At 48.0% G+C, this 15,978-nt stretch overlaps 1 long non-coding RNA gene across 11 annotated transcripts in view; it reads left to right on the top strand.

Annotated features, from left to right (window-relative positions):
• Positions 1–11,091, top strand: part of LOC109457771 (uncharacterized) — a 34,030-nt gene extending 22,939 nt beyond the window's left edge. For 7 of the 11 annotated variants that reach the window (XR_012490943.2, XR_012490944.2, XR_012490942.2 and 4 more), the window contains 3 exons: positions 482–828; positions 1,714–1,775; positions 2,159–2,655. This is a non-coding gene — a long non-coding RNA (uncharacterized LOC109457771). Of the gene's footprint in view, positions 1–481; positions 2,656–4,001 lie in introns of those variants that run through there. The other 4 variants (XR_016021591.1, XR_012490949.2, XR_012490948.2 and 1 more) reach the window with 4 other exon arrangements.
• The last annotated feature ends 4,887 nt before the right edge of the window (positions 11,092–15,978 follow it).

Below are 15,978 nucleotides of genomic sequence, written 5' to 3'. Positions count from 1 at the left end.
TATAAGTAAAACATAGTCGTCCTTAGTTTCTTTACATAAAGAATCAGGGAAACAAATACTTTGCAACAGTCTTTTCCATGTGGTTAAAGAAGTTAGCTATTCAAGATGCAGCACCTAATCCCCGAGTCCTTAAGAGAACACCTGCCAGGGAGGAGGGGCTGTCTGTGCAAGGGGAGCCCCAGGAGGGGGCGGTGGGAGGAGCTGACGGTGATGGTGGTGACACTGATGCTCCCAAGAGCTGTGGTCACAAGACCCTGTCCTCAGGGTCTCACAACCCACTTGCCTTCGTTTACTTTTTTTATTTATTTATTTGTTATAGTATATAAGACAAAATTCTTGAATTTAACCATTTTCAAGTGTACAGTTCTATGGCAGAGGGTGCAGTTACAGTGTCGTGCAGCCAGTTCCAGGCCGTCTTCACCACCCGAGAGGAAGCCCCGAACGCATGACGTAGTCTCTCCCCCGTCTCTGCTTCCTGCAGCCCCTGCTTGCCGTCTGTGGATTTGCCTGTTGCGGGCCTTTCATAGAGGTGGAGCCATCGTCTGTGGCCTTTGTGTCTGGCTTCTTCCACTCTGCAGAATGTCTTCAGGGTCCCTCCATGCTGTGACGCGTGGCTGGCTCACTCCTCTTTACGGCTGGGTAATATTCCATCACGTGATGGACCACATTTCATTTACCCACACATCCATCGGTGGACGTCTGGGGTGTTTCCACCTTCTGACTGTTTGTGAAAAATGCGCTGCAAACATTTGGATGCAAGTTACTAACTGAACACCTGCTTCCTGTTCTCTTGGGTCTGTACCTCGGAGTGGAATTGCTGGTCAGATGGTAATTCTATGTTTCACTTAGTGAGAAACTGCCAAACTGGTTTTCTCTTGCTTTCTGAAAGCTTTTCCAAAAAAATCACCATAATATTGATATTCCAAAATCAATCACGGCATGGTTAAAAAATGGTTACACTTCTAGACTGAATATTAATAACCTTAAGAGGTGTCTCTGAGGCCAAAATTCATTCAGAACACTTTGCTAAATCAGCGAGGAAGCACAAGGCACTTACTGCCTTTATTTTCTTCTGCTGTAGTTGGTTCCTTGCTAAAACATTCGCCGATTATAAAATTCAGCATCTCTTAAGAGGAGGGTTATAAATAGATTATACTGTCACTGCCCACGCTGGTTTTATACTTTTTCTGGGTCAAATGCAAGCTCTCTGATCTCTTTTTGATTTGGTTAAATGCAGATTAATTCAAGGCAAATCTGAGTTAGTCACTCATCTTTTTTGTGTTGACTTCTGCTTCAATTTCACGGTTGCCCAGGGCAGGGTAAGAGCGAACTAAAATGATTACAGATGATATTACAGATGAGGCTGATAATTTCCCAACATCAAATTGGCTGGTGATGCTCCCTGTCCCAGCTTAAAGGGAACGTGATGATGTCCCAGGCAACAGTGAGCTCCACCGTGGACCCACCCGTTCCTACGTGGGCAGCTCCCAGCCCTCAATCCCGTTCTGATGGCCCAGCCTCCTCCGTGCTCCCAGGATTTGGGCAAGGATTTCAGGGGCTCTTCTCCACGAGAGGTCTGCTCTCACCCAGGGCTAAGATCCCAAATGTTTAACCATCAATAGAGCACAGGCCAGTCTGCACAGAGGACATGGGCCATCATGTGATATAGTATTTTTGTGTTTAATAACTTTTTTTTTTTTCCCCAATGCCTAGAAATGAGGTTAGAAGCCAAATCTGTGGAATGGGCGAGGAGGGTCCTCTCTAGCAGCAGTGGGGTAAGTTACCAGGTGGCAAGACGGTGTGGGTTTGCCCTCAATTTCCCGGTGTTGACGTCCCACTTCTGCGTCAGCGCCTGCCCTGTTCTCAGACACAGGAGCAGAGGCTTTGCGTCTGAGGTTAGCGGCCCTGTGCTACCTGGTCAGCCCTGAACAAGCCTCTGGGCTCACGTCCCTGACCACTGGGCTCTGGGCTTCTGGGCCGCCCAGTTCTGCCTCGTGCCCACTGTGCCCGGGCCTTGCCCAGGGGTCCTGAGCCCCTGCGGTCACACAGATGGGCCTTCACCTTGCTCTGCTCCAGGCACCTCAGCCCGGCTGAGATCTGGAGCCCTGCCTGTTATGGATGTGTTAGCAACATGAATCGTTTCTCTGTCTTTTTCCAGATGATAAAAGTAACGTGTGCTCATTGCAGAAAACTTGGTAAATACAAAAGAAACTGAAAAATCGCCATCATTCGTATCTCCCAGTGGTTACCACCATTAACATACAGAATTTTTCCAGTGCGTGTATTTTTTTGTAAAGAAATGGGATAATATTCTTTATGTAGCTTTGTCTTTTACAAATATTTTTTCTTTCAGTACTACTGAGAGGTAACTGACATACAGCACTGTGCAAGTTTCAAGTGCACAGCATATTGATTTGACCTCCGTGTGCTGTGAAATGATAACCACCATAAGCTTAGTTAACATCCATCATCTCATACAGATGAAAAAACGTTTTGTTTTTCCTTGTGATGAGAACTAGGATTTACTCGCTTAGCTTTGAAATATACCATACAGCAGTGTGAGCCACAGACGTCGTGTTGTATGTGTAACGTTTTCCTTAACATTAAATTGTGAATATTTTTCTGGCTGTATAATAAAGTCTTTAATGAAACTCTCTTCTCTGCCTGGCCCCGTCTGTCCCCTCCCCTGGGGACAGCACCGTCCTGGAAGTGTAGTTTGGGCTTTGGGGGCCTGCCATACCTGTGTGTTTCCTCTCTTCCTGTGGATGTGTAGGAAGGACCCAGACTTGGCTGGGAGCCCGCCCCTCGCTCCCTCTGGCTCAGGCTCAGGTGCCACTGGACCTTCCTGGGGCAGCTCCTGTCCCTGGGATCTCATCCTTCTCTGTTTACTCTCACAGCTTATCCGTCTCCCTCCCCGGTGACTTGCAGAAGGTGACAGACTGTCCCCTCTGACCTCTGGGTCCAAACAACACAGGAGCTTAAACTGGAAGCACAGTGTTTTATTTTGAACTAACCCAGTTTAATTCCCTCCTTTAAAAAATGCACTTTTGTCCTGATTATAAAGAGAAATAACTGTTCGTTATGGAATAATTGGAAAACACAGACAAGTATAAGGAGGAAATTTAAAAAAATCGACAACCCCACTACAGAGAGAGAATCACTGTTATAAGTTTGGTACAGTTTCTTCTTGGTGTGTGTGTGTGTGTGTGTGTGTGTATACGTTTGTGTTTGCGTATGTGTACACAGAAGCTGCCCTAACTGGGAGAAGACTATATATATATATGTATATATATGTATGTATATGTGTGTATATGTGTGTATGTGTGTGTATATATGTGTCCCCTCCTTTTGTAATTTTCATCTTCTCATCCTTGAGAAATTACCTTTGGGCTGACATATGTAATAATTCATATCCAGGGAATATCCAGAATTACCGGAGAGGAAGGGGGCTGCTGGATGCTTCAAACGTCTCCTATATTAATAGGCTTTGTTACCTCTAGTATTTATGGAGATCACATTTGATTGGGCAAGATGAAGGTGGTGGTTACATGGGTATTTTCACTTCTAAAAGTTCATCAAACTTAATTCATCAAGTGTATGATTTGTGAGTTCTCTACATGTAAAAATTGAAAATATTATTCTTTGAAATAGCTTGGTTACGTGAACAAGTCAGCATGTACTCTAATACTGAATACTGTTAATCATTTTAAATTTATTGCGGTTGTTTCCTTTAGTTTTGACTAATCTTACCAGCACGTCACATGCTGATGGCAGTGAGTTTTAAACACAATTATTCGATGGCAGCTAGAATTTTGCTGGTATGAATGGTTCAAAACCAAAGATTACATTTCCCCCCCCCCGGATTTACTGAGGTTTGGTTGACAACTGAAAATTGTATATAGTTAAGGTGCTCTTTTCTCCCCCTTAACATGCGTTTTTATGTTAAGGGCGGTAAAATAGGATGGTGACGCGAATTTATTTTGTAATCACTCACAACACAGGTCCTTGGCTATTCAACCTGCGGAGGGCACGACAGAAGGGAAGCACCCAGCCTGGGGTCCCTCCCTGCAGTTGTGCTGGGCCTTGTCGTCCGGCGTCTCGCCCCGTTTCTGTGACCGACAGCGCTGTTTGCTTTGGTGGCTGCCTCAGTATCTCTCGCTGCATAAACATAACACCCCGAACAGTACTTTCACATCCCCCACCCGGACCCAGGACTATTCTCTTGTTCCCAACCGCGGATGGAAGCTACTGTTTGCAAGTCTCGGTTGGCTGCATCCGCGGGTGTGAAGGCCCAGTTGCAGTTAAGTTTCCCGGCGGCTGCAGGGAGGGTCAGTGTCCCCCCCCCCCCACGTCGCTCAGGGCCCAGTAAGTACCACGTTTCTCTGTTCTGTCAGCTGCTCTGGCACATTCATGAGCCTGAGGAGGGGTCGTTAGCAACTCCAGTCGTGGGCTGGTCAGTCAGAAGCACAGGTGACAACCTGGGCTTGTCCTGGGCGTCTGGGGGGGGGGGCATCTCGTGGGGTGAGCTCGTCCCCTGTGGGACCTGACGCATCTCCGGGTGGACAGTGTCCCACCTGAGGTGGACGGCAGGCCCCCGGCGGGTGTGGGGAAAACCCACCCATGGTACCGGGGCCGGAATCCCGGGTCTCGCCCAGGTCCTTTCCTCCGCGTGGCCGCTGCATGATGGAGCCGCCCAGGGAAACAAGGCCGCAGCGACCCAGCCGCGACGAGCCCATCAATCCTAATTAGGGGCAGTCGTCACCTGGTCGTGGCTGCTGGTTAGGAGCAAGTCACAGGATGTGCTTTTCCCCAAGGCCGGGGATTGAGCACGGGCGTGACAGCTCCCGGCCGCCACCTTCAGAGCCCGTGTGTCACCGCCGCGTGGCGGTGTCTCTTGACAGTTTCAGGGGAAGCGGACACCAGGCCCTGACCTCGGTGAAGCCAGTGGATGACATCCCATGTCCTGGCCACAGTGTAGGCCAAGGCTGGACCGTCCACCCCACCCAGGTCGAGCCAGTTGGGGCCCAGGTGACCCAGGGCCAGGTAAATGGAACGCTGAAGCCGTGGGAAAGTCGCCCTTCGGTGGTGGAGGTGCTGGTGGTGCTGGTGGCAGTGGCAGCGGTGAATCCGACTCAGACTCGGGGAGCTGGAGGTGACTGTGGCTTCTGGCTGACAAGCACGGGTCCCATCGAGACCTGTTGTCCCAGGGTAGTTATTCCTAGCACCCCCTTTCGCTCTCTAAAGCATCGGTTTGGACAGTGAATTACGGCATCTGGCCTTCAAGCGTCCTTCAGGTGCACTTGGGAAGCCTTGGGGGAGACCATCTCCAGGAGGCAGCCTGCCATCCCCTGTCCCCTGCACCGGGAGCTCAGGGTCAAGCCCTGACACCACTGACCGGGACAGGCTGTGCCCAGCGTACTTACTGGGACCCCATGTACAGAACAAGCAGGGATTCTGACGGAATCTGCGCACACATTTGTACTAAAAGGATCACAGGCACTGACGTGCCATCAGCAGCTTGTCACGGGTGCTGTACCTTGTGCCCTAGGAGCACACACAGTGGGGACTCAGTCAGACGAAGGAACTACTGGGACCAGGGCTCTAGCTCTGCTAGGCAGTGAGCAATTCAAGGGAGAAGGGGTTGGCAGCCACAGACAGGCAAGGAGGGACTGGCAAGTGACAACGAGTATATGTGGGGGCCCTGAGAGAGGCCCAGCCGTCTAGGGTGCCCCGGACCCCTCTCTCCTCCTCCTCCCTCAGAACCCGGACAGGAAACGGCAGGGGGGAGAGGGGCTGGTCCAGTGTCCTGGGCGCCAGCTCTGGAGACAAACTGCCTTCCCTCCTTAGTGGCTTGCGCTTGGGCGGTTCCTGTGCCTCTGTTTTGTCATCCGTCAAGTAGTAGGATGACGCAGTAGGATGCTGGTAAGTTGTGAGGAGTCAGGGAGCCCACAGGCAGTGATGGGTGGAGCACACCAGCTCTCAGTCAGGGGAGACCCCCCGCCCCCCAGTAACATCTGTTGGCTTCCCACTATGCACCACGTATTTTAACCTATTACCTCCTTTCACACAGTGGGCTAGCTGTTTCCTTTGTCTTCTCATTGAAGAAACTGAGGCTCCTGTGATATCACTTGCCTCGCCGGCTGGAGAGGGGTCGGGAGGATTGCTCTCACACAGGCTTGGTTGTGTCTGAGGCTTGTCCCAAGTGCCAGGCTGCCCAGCCTGGACCATCGCTGAGCCCCCAGAGCCTGGACCACTGCCTGGCACACAGGCGCCCGACAAATACGTGTTGGCTGGTGCCTGAGTGCCTGACCTCTCCTCACTGTGATGGCCCCTTTGTTCTGTTTGTTGGGCATCGAGTGTTTGGCTCACATTGTGCTCTACTCCACTCAGTATGCTGCCTCTGCTCTCTGAGCCTTTGTGGGTGTGTTGCCACGGCCTCCACCAGACGGGGAATTTTCCGAAGGCTGGGATCGCCGTGTATTCACTCATGTAGTAACTAAGCTCCCGCGTGGTAGGGCCCCGGCAGCACTTTCCAGAGAGCTTGTTTTGAGCGTCCCAGCCTGGAGTGTCCTGGCTTTTTTTCTTTTAGAGATTTGGCTATCAGATGCCCACTTGGTCAGCTGAGCCTTCTAAACTGGGGTCAAATGTATGAAAATGTTTTCACATGGGCAGCTCAGCCAAAAATGCCTGTCGGGCATGCGTAGACCCCTCACTGGTACTGCTTTTGTTTTGGCGGCTGCTTGGTTCAGGGGAGAGCACCGGACTCAGGGTTTAGGCTACGTCACTTCTTGGGCCTCTGTGTCCTCCCTTGTAAGGTCAGAAGAGACAGCATGTCTTCAGGGCATTAGTCCTGTACAGTCCCATTAAAGTGACAAGGATCAGCTGTAGAGTTTATTGGTGAAAAAGGGGTTGGAACAGAGCTTGAGGAGCCAGTATTAATATCAGATTTCCAAAAGAATGTGTTCAATAGATTCTATTTTTCTTGTCTCTGGGTGATGAGATTCTGGGTTAATTTTGTTTTCTCGGTTTTGCCCAGCTGCATTTTCTAATCTTGCTATTTATGAATTTTTTGGGGGACTTGGTTGAGTTGTTAAAAAAAAGTCATTAAAGATCTCCATTAAAAACACTGTAACGTATGCTTCGCTATCTAGTTGACGTTTGAGGTTCATTACTACAAATATCTGATCTTGTATAATTGACACGTCTGACAGTGTCATGAATGTAAGACAGCAGGGTTATTTCCACTGGTATATTTTTTAAGGGGCTGTGGTTTTCCTGTCACAGTCTGATGGGTGATTTGGTTACCCCTGTGAGCCTGGTTTGTAGCGTGTGGCTCATGGTAGGACATCAGGCCGATGAAAACCGAGGTCCTCTGGGCTTGCCCCCTCTCCAGGTGCCTAAGTGTGCTGTTGTGACATTTATGTGAGGTCCTCCGTGGGAGGCAGTTAACTCAGTGCCACTGTATGCTAAGCACTGGGGGACATTAGCTACTGGTGTCTTCAGATGGTACGGCGCTTGCCTCAGGCGTGAGCTCTGCAGCGGCCCTGGGATCATGCTGTGTCTTCGTCCTTAGATCCTGGCTCTGTTGTGCACAGGGGGTGACCTGACTGCCTGATTTCAGGGGCAGCTTAGACCTTTGGATTCCCACGGACCATGACCCTAGGAGCCCATGGCTTGCTGCTGCGGCCAGGTACCCATCCACACCACCAGGGTGCTCGCATTTTCCTGTCACCCTCCCAAGGACAAGCGCTGGGAACGGGGACCCCCGAACGCCCACCCTCAGAACACTGTCCAGGAGTCGCATGATGCAGACGGGTGACGTTCGGAGTCTCCTCGGGGGTCACTTACACAAAACACACGGAAAGGCAGGGCTCCAAGTAACAATACCAAAGTACCTTAATCCTTCTATCGACAACTGTTCTATTGGGTTACACAGTTTTAATCCCAGAGGAGTTGTCTCCCGACATTAAACTGTCCAAACAGTATTTATGTCTGCGGCTGCCTTGCAAGCTCACTTAACCCTGCACAGCCGTTTAAAAGTAGTTAATGACAGAACGAGCATGACTCTCGCCGCGTATGAAGGATCGCACAGGTTCGACCTGGGCTGTCACGGTTTATGGAAGAAGGCAGTTTGTCCGTAGCCTGTTTCAAGCACAGCAGGTAATTTGAAATGAAATGAGACAGTTTCTACAGGCAGATTGATTTGGGAATCTTGTCTCTTCTTCCCTTTGACCCTTGACAAGTTGACACTCCAAAGATTGTGACTTTAAAAAATGATTGGGTGCAAATACACTTAGGTCGATGATTTATCATGTGCCGAAGCAAGGACAGTGCCTGTGGGGTAGGGCTGTGAGGGAAGGGAATTGTAAACTTTAACAGCCAGGGGTGATGGTTCTGTATCTTATTAATTATCCTACCAGGTGGCCTGCTAATAACCCTTGATCAAGTAGTTTCTGTTCCCGGTAAGAGACGCGGTGGCCAAGCTCAAGATGAAGAGATATGGTGTTTATGAGGCGCTTGCTAAAAGTCATTGATTTAGGCGGTTATTTCGGTGAAAAAACCACAGCCTGCCTGTGACGAAGTTGGCTCTTATGCATTTCATTTTTTCCTGTTGTTTTTTTCGTTTTGTTTTTGGAGTTTTAGTGAATATGGTTAACCACATACAGGAGGAAACGCTGCGATTCAAAGGATGATAGGTTTGAGTTACCAGAGACACCAGAAGAAAAAAAAGAAAACCCCAAGTTTGCATTTACAAATGCTTTTGGCTAATGCTTTGTAATCACATAAAGAGGTTCACACCAAGTCTAATGTAATGTGTCAACAGATATTTCCCATATTATTTTGACTATTCGTCTGATGCAGTGTTTTCCTTTGAAGTGGAGTTTTGTCATCAATAAATGTTATTAGACGCAAAATTTAAAAATCAACTGTTTTCCAAAACAGTAATAAAAACGACAGGATGGTTCTTTTTCCAAAGCTGTTGTCTCCGTTCACAATCACCTACTCTGTATGCCTAGATTATCTTAAATGAGCTCTGCGATTGAATTGATTTATACGTGTTTGGAATTACAGTGAAGTAGCCACACTCCATGCGATGGCTGTGGAACACCAGCCCTTCTCGGCAGCTTTCGTGTTTGTCTCTATTCTAAGCACTTTGTTTGAAATATAATTTTGAAGATGCTAGTGAAAAGTATAACAAATTCCCTATTGGTCTCCGTGTAAATTATTTACTACCCTTTTGAACCATACCTTCATTGAACTATGTTAAAAGTATTTTGCTGGGATGTTTCTTTATGTTGTCCACTGGGTTTAATAGACGTGCCGTTTAATAAGCTCTCCACCTGTAAGGATGGACTGCTTGACCTCTGTGCCCTGCCACTGGTAGGCGTAATGTAAGATTGCTTTGTGAAATAAAGCTGTCGGTAACATCAAGAAAATAAAAAATGATCGTATTCCAATACTCTCTGCTGAGTACTATGACAGCGCTGAAATATGGAATAAAATTGAAAGTAGATTAGTTTTGGGTCTTAAGTCATGTTTTGACAAGAAATAGGAGAGGAGAACATATCTTTGAACTTTTAGTTTTAAAGTTTTTTAATGAAAATATTTATCATTTTGTAAGGTTCCTTCTTTCTTTATCACATCGAGGCTGTGCAACCTTAAAACAATCCTTCTCTTCATTGCAGGGGATATAAATACTGTGCTATCTTTATATTAAACACCATGAAGGTGACCGGTTCCGTGCGATGGGGTGACACTTGTGAGTTCAGGGTGTTGTGCTCATAAGAAGCCGACTGAAAAGGTTGGAATATCAGTCCTTAATGAGCTCCGCATTTTTAGGGCATGGAAAGCATGTAAATGGTGCAGACAGGCGGGCTCTTGCGCTGTATTTTTGTTCAGCTTTTGGAATGCTTTCAATCTGAAGAGGAAGAGCAAACACGTCAGACAGCGCAGAGCCGGGCTGCTGCCTGCTTTCTACCTAAAGGAATTTGAAATCTGAGGCGACATGCAGATGGGGAAATGATTCCTTCCATCGCTGTGGTTATATATTAATCGGATGAACTCAGGACTCCTAGCAGGTGTGGGTGGGCAGCTGAGGGTGCCGGCAGGCCGAGTGCAGTAACCCTGCCCTCCAGGGATCTGCAAACACCCCCCGTCACCCGTGTGAGACTGCAGCTCTCACCAGTGGCAGCTCCTTCCCTTCCTTCCATACGCAGCGCAGTGTGATTGCAGAGAGTGCGGGGCATCTCACCGTGAACTCCCTCTGCACGTTTTTGCCGGGACACCCAGGACGCACAGTCTTTACACAGGTCTGGGCTGCCAGGCCCAGCAGCCCTCGGCCCAAATCCTGGGCGAGGCTCATGCCACTGGACTAAGAAACAAATGCGAAATGGACCTTTTCCCCTCAAGAATCTGAGTTACATGACAGCAGAGGCCTCAAACTGGTCGGGCACCAAGGAGGGGCTGTTTTCAGTCATGGAGAAGGCAGTTCTGTTGTCCCAATCTTAAAGTTCCCATAGTCAGAAATTTGAAACGTCAGTTGGAAAAGTAAAGATTGTATCAGTGGAAGGTACTGAAAAAAAGTTTTTGTAAGGTTTCAAACAATCTGTCCTGAGATACGTTAAAGCTGTTGCAAAGGAAAGTTTTTCCTTTTTTAATGTCGAGGAGTGTGAACGATACCTGTGTTTCTGAACACAACTTAATTTGTTCATTCATTGTTTTAAGCTCGACTTTGTGAAATATTCTTAAATAGGACAGTGAATTACTCTGGTCATTCTCTTGCTGTCATTTTTCATCACCGGTCTAGGCTCAAATAACTATATACTTACCAACAATCCAGGCCAAATTCGCATGTGTGTTTTATTCGTGGTTTTTCTGTCAATTGTTAAGATCCGAGAGGGGCCTTGAACATCCTGGGAGGGTCAGAGAGTGTGTCGCAGGTTCCCAGAGGGCTGGGGACAGTCACACCCTGGGACACGCGTCTGGTGGAGGTCCCTGAAAAGAGAAGGCGGTGACTGTGTGTAAAGTAACACAAATGAGAGGTGAAGTCAATTTTAGCATTCTAGAAGATAAAAGAGGAGGGACGTATGGATAAAAACCTAACAATAATTGTCACATGTGATAGGAAAGGGTGTTGGAAGTCACTCCATTGGGAGAGCTACCTGTTAAAACAGGTGAGGGCACAGAGTTGTCACAGTGGCATCTCATGAAAAAGCGTGTACGTGATTGTCGGCCTGGGGTTCAGCTATTAACTCGGCTGCTAATTGCTGTGGTCCCATTAGCAAAAAATGTGAACTGGCTTGGCGTCAGGTGTTCACCTGTCAGGTGAGGATAAGACGAGATGTCTGTGATTGTGCGTTCAATGAAATAACCTACTTGGCAGTGCCTCGTGGTGGCTGCCACACAGCTCCTGCCGACACACGCTGGTGGCCTTCTCTTCCCCCTTCTCTGAGTAGGGGAAGAATCTTCCCTTCAGATTTCATGAACCTGTCCATTCTATTCTTGTCAATGGACGAGTTCTAGAAGTTTTTTCACCTTGAGTAAACCAGATACCCCGATTTCAACTATTCCAGTTCTTTGGTTGAAGGTGGGATATGTGACCATCGCGGGGCCCCAGGTGAGATCTCATGTAGCTCAGAGTGTGACAGTGGGTGTGGGCAGAAGCACATGGATTCAAGAGACACTTAGGGAGCAAATCAACAAAACGTGGTGACGGGTGAGAGAGGAGGAAGATGGGGTTACCCTCGGGCTTTGGTTTGGGGCCTGTCCCCTGTGATGGGGACCCTGGAAGAAAACCACGGTGGTTTCGTTCTGGACAGGTTCAGAGTCCCTGTTGTCAACATTCTTCGTGATGCAAAGAACATAGTCAAAATGTAAATGCTCTCTAAACAAAATTTTATGAGAACTGATGCCGTGTTCCACATCTACCATTCTCTCATAAAACGGAGTTTTATACATGTTTGTTTTATCCGTGGATAGCACCGCTTTACGTGTATGTTTAAGATCACCTTTTGGAACAAAACCTGTTACCAAGGAGAGGGCCGCCACAAGTGGAATTGCCTCTAAAACATCGACGTTTGGACAGACTTGTACAAGCCATCATCAAGTCTTTGCATAATTAATGTGAAATGTAGTTTCCATTAACGGGAAAAGAAACCCAAGCATCACCCTGGTAATATCACTGTGTGCGTCTGGAATTACATACTGCAGATGACTGTAAAAGCTACATTTTATTACATCAACAAAACGTGTGAACTCGCGAGGGGTCGGGGGGCCGGGCGCAGCACCCCGGGGCTCCCTGCTCAGTTAGCTCTCCGTCAAACTGCTGTAGTGCACGGGGAGCCCTTCCCCCCAGAAGACAACGAGCATTTATTTTTCAAGGTGAACCATTCCCTGCGGGTGGAGAAACATGCTCTACGCGGGCTGTGGGAGGGCCCAAGCAGAAGTAGAGATTGAACCCTTGAGGACAAAAAGAAGGGGAGAAGCTCTTGTCTCTGGAGGCAGACAGAGCCGTGAGGTTGTGTGACCACACAGGTGACACGAGCTCCCTTCCTGCCTCCACCTCAGATCCGAGGGGGTTTCACGGAGAGAGAGTGTCTAGGGTGCTGGGCATTTCTGGGTTAATCCCTAGGCCACACTGACAGGTCCCAGGGACCAGTGTGTTGCACTGACGGGGCCAGTGGTCCCCTCCTTAGGAGTCTACAGGTCACTTCTTAGGCAGGAAGATGGACGGATTGGTTCCAGCAGCTTCTCACATACCCTTGCCCAGGTAGGGAACGGAGGACCGGGGAGGCCTCCAGAGAGGACCGCTTTGGGGTGTGTTCAGAACAATGCAGAGGCAGCGGCCATCCTGCAGCCTTTGCTGCACAATGTTCGTGGAAACACAAGGCATTTCTGTGAACCAAGCCAACGGACCACGTGTGCCAGACTGCGTGGTCCATCCAAAACTCAGCTGTGGGAGGTGCTAAGACGTCAGCAGTGGGGGTGTCAAAAGCACACAGCATTTCCATTGGAAATGCCCCCCGCAATTCCCAGAGAGCCTTTCCCACGGATCAATGCTGAAACAAAATCCAATCTTTGTTGGCTATAGGGGAAAGTTCAAGAAGGTCTTTATTCTTTCTTTCGATAAGGACCAATTTCGAACTAAAAATCGCTGGATGTGAAAAGCTTTCTTCTGAAGCTCACATGCTAATCACCCTTCCGGAATGCCCATTTTCTTCCTTCTGCAGAGCTTTTGGCATAGCACAAAAAAGGTTTGCCTGGGGTATGTGTGGGCCAGAAGGGGTGCGTGGCTGGGCTTCAGGTCGGCCCGAGTCGTCTACCAAAATGTTTTGTGTATGTGTTTTTTCCAGGGAGGGGTCCAGGGCTTTTGTAATACTCTCTGAAGGGGCTGTGTACTCCCCTTGCCACACTGAAGCAGTATTTATGGATCAGCATGAAGGTGACAGGCTTTCTCCTCGCCTCTCCTGTGATGTCTTTCCTTGTACGGCCAACAGGTGGCAGCAGAGACACCAGCCTGCAGCTGCCCCGTTTCCCTGACCCCAGGGAACTTCCAAGGTTAAAATGTCAGCGTTTATGGCTATGACGTCCCCTCGGTAACCTTGCCTTTTGGCCTGGGTAGATTGTGCGTATGTGTGCCCTCAAAGCGCCCTACAACATTCCTGGGGGAGTGGGGAGAGATTGGATGAGCAGTGCTGGGCTGTTCAGACAAAGTGAAAGAGAACGTTTGGTAAACGTTCCCTTCCCCCCCCCTCTAGTTTATTAATTTCTCTTATGTTCTTTCTTTTCTTTTTTCTTTCTTTTTTCAAAAAACTTATTGGAGTGACAATTGTTGGTAAAATTACATAGATTTCAGGTGTACAATTCTGTATTACATCATCTATAAATCCCATTGTGTGCTCACCACCCAGAGTCAGTTCTCCTTCCATCACCATATATTTGATCCCCCTGACCCTCATCTCCCACCCCCCACCCTGTTACTTTGGTTGGGGGGTGAGCTCCATTGCAGAGAAACACAGAGCTGATCACTGACTAAATCCAAAGCACTTATGTTCTAGACGATGAATATAATTTCCCAGGCTGCGATTAGAACTTTATTTTACTACGTGGTATCATTGCTTAAATATCATGCAAGCTGCTTTAAGACGCTACTTCTTGTGAACCGAAAAATGCTGCAGTTTCTTTGAACCGACACCGAAAGATCTTTCAGTTCTTCCACTCCTTGGGGGACTGAAAATAACAGAAAAAGGGAAGTTGTTTCACACATGTAAATTCACAGGATTTTTATTCTGGTAGTTAAGAATCACTTTCATTTTCTGTGAAAGTACAAGAAACACGGACCTTTGCTCACCGTCTCTTGATCAGACACACACCGGGGAACGTTTCCCACCTTCAACATATCTAGCCAGCCCAACTCGAAGCATTCTAAGTAGCAGATCCTGGTCTTCAGATGGCTGGTTACAGTGAAATTTCTCAGGATGGACTCGTTCGTTTGATGGCATATGTCATGTGATACTCATAATTCTTAGCGATGAAATTAGCAAGTGCTTATATTTTAAACACATCAAGCATCAGACCTAAGAAAGCAATTCTTTAGGGGGCTTTATAGATGAAATATAAATAGAGAGGAAATATATTTTGCTTATCATTTCTATTCCGTTGAGGAGTTTCCATAAAATTCATTGTTATTAGGTAACAGAAAGCACATACGCACAGTTCAGGCTATTCTGTGTGGGTGAAGATGATAGATAGAAGGGGCCTGGTGACATTTGATAAATATCAACGGTCATAATGCAAATTTTGTGGGTGGGATAGAATTTGAGAACTATTTGCCACCCTGTTTTGGTTCATTTTTCATAGTCCAGTTTGAACTGTGAGGCTCCTGTGAAATAGAAAATAATCTCTGGGGTAAAAAAGGAACAAAGTGTTTACAGCCTATATCCAGCTTCTCTCAGATAATAAGTAGCTTTAGAAGGGCCATTAGTCGATCAATTAACTCATCAATTGATTAGTTTTTATGGAGCATCTATTTTTTGCCTAGTCCTCTGCTAAGTGTTGTGAGGAACAGGAGACAAATATCATGCATAATTTCTTAGTTATAGTCACATTACCTTTTGTGCCTTCATGTGTGAGTGTGGGGGGGAGGGGGAGAAGGTGTCCTGCTGGGAGCCCCATGGGCAGGCATGTCTAAGGGCGATTTGTTAAGTGTTCTCCATAAACGCTTCCCTAGCTTTCTGAACAATGTCTGGCGGGGAAGGACTGAAGGCGGCTTTTTCATTTGGTTGCCCCTCCACCCCACCACTTCCTCTTCGCCCCGTGCTTGATGCAGCTGGAGTTCCTTTGGTAAAATGTTTTCAGTGAATGAAAATTGGTCCAGATGGGCCACAGTGTGAACAGCCTTTAGGCTGCTAGCGTCTGGGTCGTGTTCTCAAGGATGGTGTTCGTGCAGTTTGTTTTCTGTTGGTTCTGCCACAAGGGGAAAAAAGTGCATCAAAGTCTTGTCAACCGTGCCCATCTTCTGGCAGCGGTGAGCTGGGAGGGGTGCCCGGTTATCTTCTGGGGGCAACGGTGGGGCTGGAGCAGTCCATCAGTTTTATTTTATTTTATTATTTTATTTTTTTAAAGGAGGGCGCAGCTCACAGTGGCCCATGCGGGGATCCAACCGGCAACCTTGGTGCTACCAGCACCGCACTCTAACCAACTGAGCTAACCAGCCACCCCGAGTCCATCAGTTTTAGAAGGGTGGCCCTCTCTCCTGAGCACAGTTCACTTCCAAGGGCACTGCAGGGGGCTCTGAGTAGGGGACTGTTTTTAAAGACCTCCGGTGTGTGGGGTGATGGAGAGGCTGACTCAACAGCCTGGGCTCCCCCACTCTGGATCCTAGTTCCCATGGGAGGAAAGGGATATTTCTGGAACCTTCTTATTCTGTGTAGCCTCAGGGTTCTGACGTGGTGTCTGTTCACCCAAAGCATTTATTTT

Source organism: Rhinolophus sinicus, chromosome 6 (assembly GCF_057876585.1).
Source record: "Rhinolophus sinicus isolate RSI-liver-muscle chromosome 6, RSI-T2T, whole genome shotgun sequence".
NCBI lineage: Eukaryota > Metazoa > Chordata > Mammalia > Chiroptera > Rhinolophidae > Rhinolophus > Rhinolophus sinicus.
The sequence above is the reverse complement of the archived record's forward strand: the minus strand, read 5'-3'. Positions and strand labels throughout refer to the sequence as shown.